This window comes from Carcharodon carcharias, chromosome 9 (genome assembly GCF_017639515.1).
Source record: "Carcharodon carcharias isolate sCarCar2 chromosome 9, sCarCar2.pri, whole genome shotgun sequence".
NCBI lineage: Eukaryota > Metazoa > Chordata > Chondrichthyes > Lamniformes > Lamnidae > Carcharodon > Carcharodon carcharias.
This window is the reverse complement of record NC_054475.1, coordinates 20,788,486-20,798,559: the sequence shown is the minus strand read 5'-3', so window position 1 is coordinate 20,798,559 and position 10,074 is coordinate 20,788,486.

Below are 10,074 nucleotides of genomic sequence, written 5' to 3'. Positions count from 1 at the left end.
AATGTTTTTAGGACCAACATTTTTCATGTGCATATTTTTATTTCAACTGAATGAATATCTTAGGTTGATGAACTAACATCACCTATCATCATTGATCAAGGGTGTGTGTCTTTTTTTCCACCTTTGTTCTTTATTTCTTTTCCCCCTCACCCACGAACTTAGATCTTAATATCTGACGAAATAGAGTTACCTGGGTCCCAAACACCCTCTATTACATTGTCTAAGTAGCCTGTCTTCTTGTGAACGGTTAATAGGATATTTTTATCATGGAGGTAATCATAGCTTGTCTCAGTTATCGCAACTGAAGTCCACCCATTCACCCCCTGGCAGAGGGTGTGTTTAGGAACCAGAAGTGAAGAGGGTGGCTGACATTTACCACCCAATCCCAACACACGAGATCAACTGGAACACCCTAAATGCTGGCCTGGTTGAAGTAAATCAGCTTGGGACAAAATAGGCAATGAAACTCTGAACTGGTCAACAGCTCAATATTAAATTGGATGGTGTATTTTACCTACTGTATCAACAATACTTGAAGTCTGAACTGCCTCTTCGCTAGTTTGAGAGGAATAAGCCAACTATTCATATTTTGAAGTAACAATTTTGAAAAGTTGCTGAAACATCACTTAAAAGTTATATTTGATGCAAAATAAATTGAATTTAAGAATACCATTTAACAAAGGCACCTGCTTTGTAGGAGACTTAAAAGGAGAGATATCCTTAGATGTCCTCTGTGGTGCTTATTTCCATTAACACTTAAGGATTCTTGGCTCCAGTATGCCTGCACTGCCCAATGTCTCCTGGCAGGGTAGTAATAGGGACCCCCCCCTTGTGATCTGAACTGAATACTGTCTAGCTGTGCTGTTGTATGCTGTTCTCTAATTTTTCAGCAGAAAGACTGAAAATACTTTAGTGAGTTGAGACCTAATGATAATCTTCAAGCTGCCTCATTTTACAGACAGAAAGTGAACTTGTGAAATAGTAGCTACTTTTTCCTCCTTAGATGTAGCTAGGCTTACAGTTGTCTCTTTTCTCTCCTTGTCTTTACAGGCAGTGGTGTCTGATGTCTTGTCAGGAATTTCCCACAAGCCCCTGAACCAAACTGCCTGCCCCCTCCCCTGAGGTTATATTTTCATCTAATCCTTTATGCTGGGTTTCCATAGAATCATCTCCTTTACAATGGGTTTTTTTTTGGCCATCCAAGGGGAGATAACAAAATGTTGAATGCCCCAGTCTTAAACCACTCTTCAGGGCAAGGCCTTACAATACCTTGACTTCCTCCTTCAGCTGAGAGATTGCAGCCTGTGTTTTTTTAAGATCTGCAAATCATCTGTGTTCTAAGAGGAACGCTGATCCAGAAACACAACGGCAATCCTCTGTGCCACTTTTAAAAAATGCTTGGTTTAATCTTGCCACAGCAAACTTTAGCTGCTTATGGCATGAAATGATCTAATCATTACCTGATCATTATAAAGGAGTAGCTAGCATCCGATATAATTAGGCATGCTGTGATTCTATAACGGAGCATTTTTTTTTTACCGGTCTGCCTAAATTAATCATTATTACATCCAAATATTGAAACTGAAACAGAATTAAATGTAATCATAGTGCCAGGATTAGCTACATGAGATAAATATAAAGTTTTTACTGAGTAAATAACTGTCTCCACATCTTGTTCTCTTTTTGAAAATTTACTAAATACTGCAGGACAATTGTGCATTTTTTTTTAATAAGGTCAAATGGATTTGTTCAGATCAAATGCATTTATTTTCCTCTTGGTAAAAGTAGTTAAATCAATTTCAACCAAAAATTATGCAGTCAGCAGCAAATTTAGACTTTTGTGCCAAATTTGATGTAAAACATCCCTAAGTGCTTCAGAAGTGAAAATGACCAGACACCAAGCAGTGATGGGAGAAGCAGTGTGGGGTGCTAACTGAAGGAACAATCAAAATGTAGCTTTGATAGGAGGTGTTTAGGGAGTGTATTCCAGATTGTGGACCGGGATGGGGTGATTCAAGGTTAGTTCAATTGAAAAAGGTGGACACATGCAGGAACATGGGACTGAAGAAGGCTGTAATCTTTGGGAGTGAAGAGATCATGGAGAAATTTGTAAGTAAAGATGAGGATTTTAAAATCAATAGATTTAAGGAAGGTAATGGAGCCAATCCAATGATGGATGATTGGGGGACTGGGGTTTAACTGAAATGCGAGGCAGCGTTTTGGATGCGTCGTAATTTGTGAAAAGTAGAATTCAACAACAACTTGTTCTTATGTTAGTGCTTTTCATGTAATTAAAAAGGTATTTCACAGAAATGTTATCAAACAAAATTAAACATTGAGCCAGATAAGGCCAAAATAGGGCAGATGGCCAATAGATGCTAGGTCTACAGCTGTTCACCATCCAAATAGATTATTTGGATATGGGGACCTAGCGTGTAATATTTCCAAATTTTCTGATGACACCAAACTGGGAATATAAGTTGTGAGGAGGATGCAGGAGACTTCAAGAGGACTTGGACAGTCTAAGTGAATGGGCTAGAACATGGCAGGTGGAATATAATATGAAAAAGTGTTATTCACTTTGATAGAAAAAACAAGAAGGCAGAGTATTTCTTAAATGGCAAGTGGTTGGGAAGTGCGGGTTTCCTTATTCACGAGCCACCAAAAGCTTGCATGCAGGTGCAGCAAACAGTTAGGAAGGCAAATGGCTTTCGCGGCAAGGGTATTTGAGTACAGGAGTAAGGAGGTTGCTGCAATTATATAGAGCCTCATCTGGAGTATTGTGCATAGTTTTAGTCCCCTTATCTAAGGAAGGCCATACTTGCCATAGGAGGAGTGTAACCGAGGTTCAGCAGATTAATCCTTGGGATGGCAGGATTGTTTAATGAGGAGAGATTGAGTAGACTGGATCTGTATTCCTTGGAGTTTTGAAGAATATGAGATGATCTCATTGAAACTGAAAAATTCTTACAGGGTGAATGTAGATAAGATGCTACCCCTGGCAGCTGAGTCTAGAACCAGGGCACATAATCTCAGAATAAGGGTTAGGCCATTTAATATTGACATGAGGAGGAATTTCTTCACTTCAAGAGTGGTGAATCTTTGGAATTCTCTACACCAGAGTGCTGTGGAAGCTCAATCATTGAACATGCTCAAGACAGAAATTGATAGAATTCTGAGGACAATGGCATCAAGGGATATGGGGATAGTGTGGGAAGGTGGCGCTGAGGTACCATGATCAAATTGAATGTTGGAGCAGGCTCGACGAGCTGAATGGCCTGCTCCTGTTCCTATGTTCCTAAAGCTTGATGAAATGAGTAGGTTTTATGATTATTATGGGCCAGCCCTTGCAAACAAGGATGATTCTCTTCCATGAGTCTGAAGATGGCTGACGATGCCAATTCGGGATCTGTAGACTTTATGGCACAAAGGGCATTTGTTGTCATGTGGGATGTCTGGTCGTGTACTTTTAATTCGGGTCGTGGTGTGTTCTTTTCACCACTTGTTTTTCCTCTTCATTTTGTTGTTGGGTCTCAAAATTCTGGGATCCTTCCCACAGACTGTTTCCATCTGGTTCGATCCAGGAGTTGATGCCAATGTTGCATTTCTTCATGTTGGCTTTCAGCACATCCTTGAAGCACCTCTTCTGCCCTCCTCTGGTGCATCTTCCCCGAGTAGTCTGGGAGAAGACCTGCTTTGGAAACCTGATATCTGACATCCGAGTTATATGACCAACCCAATAAAGCTGAAAGCGGATGATCATAGCCTCAATTATTGTGGTGCCTGCTTGTGAGAGGACACTGATGTTGGTGCTTCTGTCCTCTCACTTAGTGTAAGATCTTCCGCAGGTTGCATTGATGGTTTGATTCCAATGCCTTGAGGTGCCTCCTGTACATTGTCCATGGGAAAAATTTTCCCTCGTTGTTGGGGGGGGGGTTGAGTGCAGGAATGGGTGGGTGTGCTTCCTATCAGCTGCCCGATTGGGGGCGTGCCACCATTTTATGTGGGTGGGCCAATTAAGGTCCGCCCAGCGTGACGTCCGCCAGGAAGTACTATGTGCTCCCTGTGTGGGTGGGGGGGTGGAATTCCCTCAGTTGGGAGCGCGGTCTTTCACACATGCACGCAAAAGAGTGCACTGATCTCCCTGAGGCTAAGTGCTGCCTCGGAGATTGGCTCCAAATTAAAAATTGTAATACGAATGATAGAAAAATTTCCTGGAAATTTCCCCTCATGTGGAACTGTCACATGAGTTGGGACATGTCCATAACTTTTTTTAAAACCTTTATTAAAAATTTAAAACCCTCATGAAACCTCATTCCCATCCGTGGATGAGGTTTCATGCTTTTTCTGAAGCCCACCAGGGCTCCTGGCCTTCCCGCCAACCATAAGGTTGGACGGGCAGGTCCATTAATGAGGTTAATTTCTTTTTAAATGGCCTCAATAGGCCGTCGACAGTTCGGCGAGCACGCAGCTGACTTGGCTGCGCCCCCACCGACTTGAAAATGGAAATGACGTGGGGTGACATTGGGAGTTCCAGCCGACATCATCCGTGTCATTTTACGTTCCCGCTCGCTGACTGGAAAATTCTTCCCCATGTTACAGCCTCAGTGAGGTAGGGATCACGACCACATGGTAGACCATGAGCTTGGTTTCAGTTTTGATGTCACAACCTTCAAACACTCAGGTGACCAAAGGCTGCAGCAGCAGATTTCAAGCAATGCTGGATTTCTTTGCTAACATCAGCCTTCTGTGAAAGATAATTTCCAAGGTTCTGGAAGTGTTCCACATTTTCCAGGCAGTCATCATGAATCCTGATCAATGGGGCTGGGGTGTGTGCATTTGGAGCTTGCTGATGGAGGACTTTGGTCTTCTGAATATTGAGTGTAAGTCTCATTCTCGCATGCCTCAATAAATATGTCAACAATTCTTTGGAGATCAGTTTCCGACAGCAATTGCTGCAGTGTCATCAGTATATTGGAAATCAATGACTGATTTAGGGCGGTCCTTGTTTTTAATTGGAGTCTTCTGAGGTTAAATAGTTTGCATTTGATAAAGAAGCTTCAATCCCGGGAGCTTGACTCTAGTCAGACGGAGCGTGGCAGCCAGGAAGATTGAAAAAAGAGATGGGGGCGAAGATATAATCTTGTTTGACTCCTGTCTTAAACTCAAAAGCTCTGTCATGGATCCATTGTTAAGGATCACCACTTGCATATCATCACGAAGCAGTCAAAGGATGGTAATGAATTTTGAAAGACAACCATACTTCAGCAGGAACTTCCAGAGGGTCTCATACTTTACAGAGTCGAAGGCCCTTGTCAAGTCAAATAACACTATGTAGTGAGGTTGATATTGTTTGCGACATTTTTCTTGTAATTGGGGAGTTGTAAAAATCATGTTGACCGTGCCTTTTGATGGCCTAAACCCACATTGAGATTTGGGGAGTAGCTCTTCAGTAAGTATAATAAGTCAGTTCAGAAGGGCTCTTGCAATGATCTTTCCTGCAATGGAAAGCAGGAAGATGGTTCTGTAATTTTCATAGTTGGATTTGTCCCCTTTTAAGGATCTGTACACTTTTAGGTTTTAAGGAGTATCTTAAAAGAAGGCAGGTTTGTCCCGGAATTCTAGAGCTCAGAGCCAAGGTAGATGGAGGCACAGCCACTGAAAGTGGGTCATTTAAAATCTGGGTTGCTCAAGAGGCCAGAATTAGATGATCTCTGACATCTTGATGGGCTGTGGACTGAGAGGAGATTACAGAAATAGGAAGGCATGAGGCCATGGAGAGATTTGACAACAAGGATGGGAATTGTAAAACAGAGGTGTTGCTTGACCTGCAGGTAAGGAAGCACGGGACTTGGTGCCAGTAAGAAGGAGTGGCAGAGTTTTGGGACCCCAGCCAGATGTGCATCAGAATAGTCAATTCTAACAGATGAGCTGAGGCAGGATCGAAGTCAATGTTACAAAAGCGGTCTTAGTGATGGCGGGGATATATAGCCAGAAGCTCATCTTGGGATCAAGTACGACATCAAGGTTATGAACAACCTGGTTTAGTCTCAGATTGTTGTCAGAGTGATGGAGTTGGTAGCTAGAGAATGGAGTTCAGACTGGGGAGTGAAGAGAATGGCAAGTCTTTCCCAATATTTAATTGAATGAAATTTCTGCTTGATCCAGTACTGGATATCGGACGAGCAGTTTGGTAATTTAACAACAGTGAGAGTTGAGATAGGTGGTAATACGGTAGAACTGGATGTTGTCAGTTTACATGTGAAAACTAATATTCTGCTTTCGGATTATGTTACCAAGAGGCAGTATATGGATAGGAGGAGGAGACAAGGATAGATCATAGTTGTACACCAAGGGAGTCGGAAGAGAAACCATTACAAGTAATAATCTAGCTACTATTAGATAAATAAGATCACAACCAGGCATATACAATCTCACCTAGCTGGAAGAAGTGGAGAGGCATTGGAGGAGGATGGTGTGGTCAACCATGTCAAAAGCTGTAGACAATTCAGACGGATGAGGAAGGATAGTTTATCTTTGTCATTTGTGATTAAAGTAAGAGCCATTTCAGTGTGTGGCAAGGGCAGAAACCTGATTGGAAGGATTCAACATGGAGTTCTATGAACTATAGGTATAGATTTGGGAGGCGACAACACATTCAACGACTTTGGAGAGATAAAGGAGGTTGGAGGTGGTTTGCAAGGATGGAGGGATCAAGGGTCATTTTTTTTGAGGAGGGGTGATGATAGCAGATTTAAAGGCGAGAAAGAAAGCTCCTAAAGAGAGAGAACCGTTAACAACATCAATAATATGGGGTCAAGGAAGTGAAGTTGAGTAGACAACAGTTTAATGGGAATAGGGTTCATGGAGCAGATGCTGGATCTCATGGACAAGATGAGCTTGGAGAGGATATAAAGGGAGAGACAGGAGAAGAACTAGGGAAAGATGCAAGTTCAGGCTTCAAGCAGGGGTTAACTTTAGTGGAAGTTTGATCTGGTGAGCTAATGGAAGGGAGGGACATGACAGACCTCTGATCAGATGTTCTCAGCATTAGTGGCAAAGAATTCCATGAGCTCCTCATGATCAATGTTGGACTCAGCTAATAAGTAAACTGTTAAGATAGTTGGATCTTCAAGTTAATCAACATGGATATGCATTTCAGCAGCAGTGTAAGTGATGTAAGGGCACTGGTAGTAGTGAGAATATGGTATGTGGATTTTATCTAGGGCTCAAATAGATCATAGAGCTTGTATACCCATCAGACATATTCTGAGAAAGCTGCCATGGATGAAGTTGAGGGCTAACATGCAGGAGACACATAAAATTGCTATAGTTTTTCCAATGTTGAATTGAGGAAAATTCTCTCATCTGTGACAGGGTTTTAAGAGATGTAGCTACTTGTCCAGGACTGCTGTGGATGGAGTACATTCAATTTACATTCATTTAATTAAAATACCCACTTAACTGGAGTCAACTGTAATCCTTTTGCTTAAAAGTTATGTTTAGTATGTCTCATTTACTTTCAGCTGGGAGTAGACTGCTGAGGGAAACAGGTAGGAGGGGTCATAATTAAACATCATTTTCAGTAAACACAGTATTCAAACAGTACCTGCATTTAAATGTGCCAAGCTTGCACTTTGGAGTTGGTGATTTACTGTATGTGGTTTACTTTTGCAATACCAGAAAATGCATGGATGGCAATGGCTGCTTTATTAAATGAAAAATAATCACACAGGAAAAGTTTCTTGCATTGCTGTTTAAGTTCCTTGTTTACTATTTCAAAGATTATATCAAAAATCTTTTGTGTGCACACATTTCCTGTTAACATAATTTGAATAATATTGTTATGTCAATATTTATCTTGAGAATTCCCTATCTCAGTTCACTTTTTGTCTATTGTTACTGTTTGAGGTATGAAAAGTCCCAAGTCTACTATCACCTAGAACCCTTTTCACTTAATCTTTAGCTATTCCTACATCATTCTTAATATAGTGTGACACAATTTTTCTTTCCAATATGTACTTTCTTGAACTTGCCTGTACTACTTTCATCTAACATCAGGTTGGACATCTTTTCCATCGATTTGTCCTGGTGGTTGCACATTTGCCTTCATCAGAAAGTTGGGGGTTGAGGTTCTATCTAAGACGATAGTGCAGTACTAAGGAAATTCAAAATGAAAGGATAAACCAAGGTCCCTTGAGCTTGCCCAGGTTAATGTAGAAGATCTTAAGGCCCTATTTGAAAAGCAGGAAGTTTTCCTGGTGTCTTGGACAATGTTTATCATTCAATGAATATTACGAAAAGGGGCTAACATTTTTCATTTATCTTTGCTTTACCTTGCTGTGTATAAATTGGCATGTTTGCCTATAAAGAACACAGTAGAACTAGATATTTAAGTAATTTTATTGGCTACAAAGCATTTTGGAACATCCTGAGGAAGTGTTGAGCACAATATAACTGCATTTTTTTCTTTAACTTCTTGTTTTTTACCCCAAGTTTAGTTTTATCTCTGAATTTGACCAATTTGAATTCAGTTTTCTACACCATCTTGTTAATATAAATGTAGGCGTCCCAGCAGCAATCCCCACTGCACTTAGTACCTCCACTTGAACTTATTTAACATCACTTTGCCAACAAATATCTGCAACTTTGTTTCCTTTAGCCCCCACTTCCTTCTCCACGTCTACGTTTGATCTTGAATTTCCACTGTTTTTAATTTCAGTCTCAACATTTCAAGACCAAGGACCTTTTGGTGGACGAATATACCACATAATATGGTTTTCTGTTGTTCTTGCTGTGACCTAGTGAGGAGGGGTGAACTGACTCCTCTTTTTCCACTTCCCAGTTGGTTCTAAGAGGCTTTGTATTTAAAAGGTGTGATATTGCCAATTCTGTGTGTATTTGACTCATTGCGGTCTTGTAAGAAATACGCTAGACAGGTATTTTTGAGTTAAACACATAAGGGGTTAGTTTTATTGCACTAAAACACACCAAGGTAAAAGTATCATAAATGTCTAAAGTGTACAAATATGTTCTACTTCCCACTAACACGCACAAACACAAATTCAAACCGCAAACATGCAAGTTGAGTCAATAAAAATTCATTGGTTGTGTCTGGATGGTTCTTCACAGTCATGGATGGTAGATCCCCTTTTCTCCAGGAAACACTGTTGTAGAAAATCCAATAGCTTTTTAGTAAAGTGTCTGTTTGCTGCAGGAATGTAGACACTTTTCTCAGCAAAACAGAGTGCAGACTTAGATGATATGTTGTAGAGAGGGAGATGCATGTTACATGTGGCAGCCTGTGTGTTTTCTGTTTTGACCCCAATTCCAGCACCCACACAAAAGGTTGCAACACATGACCTCTCTCCATGTCAGTTGTATATTCCAAAGAATATAGAGGACGAGCTCATGTCTTGCATAGCTTCCCTTTAGCCACTATTTCATAGCCAAGCTGATTAATTCTTTAATATCCCGGCCATTAACTCCTGAATGTTCTATCCTCCATCTTGGAGAGACAGAAGGGAACTGTTCACACCTCCAGGAGTGCCAGTACCTCTTTTGGGGCCTCCCTAGACTTTGCGTCTCCATGGAATGGACCGTGACTTCACAGGTGTGAATGAGCAGCTACTTCAAGACTGCCATTTGTTTAACAAAAGTATTTTTCTTAAAAAAGGCTCTATATCTATATATGTAAAAAAAATCCATCTGATGAAATTACAAATTAATATTCCATATAACACATTTTCATATCGTGCTGTCGCAATTTCAGTTCTCAAAGGGTCTGGCAGTTTCTTACCCCTTCTAAACTCAGCTTGATTAGTATTTGGTAGATTATTCTGATGTGAGAAGTTTAGTCTGTCCCTGATCGATTTTAATATTTGACCACATATTGACATTAGACTGATGGATTTAACTCAGGTTAAATTTGTCCCTTTTCTTGAATATGGATACTATTTTAGATTGTTCCCAACCTGGTCAGACATAAACATTCAGTGACTCTCTCATGCCTTGTAGCACGTAACAATATTTATTCAGAGTTTCTCTTGTTATGTTGAGATAGATATTGTCTGC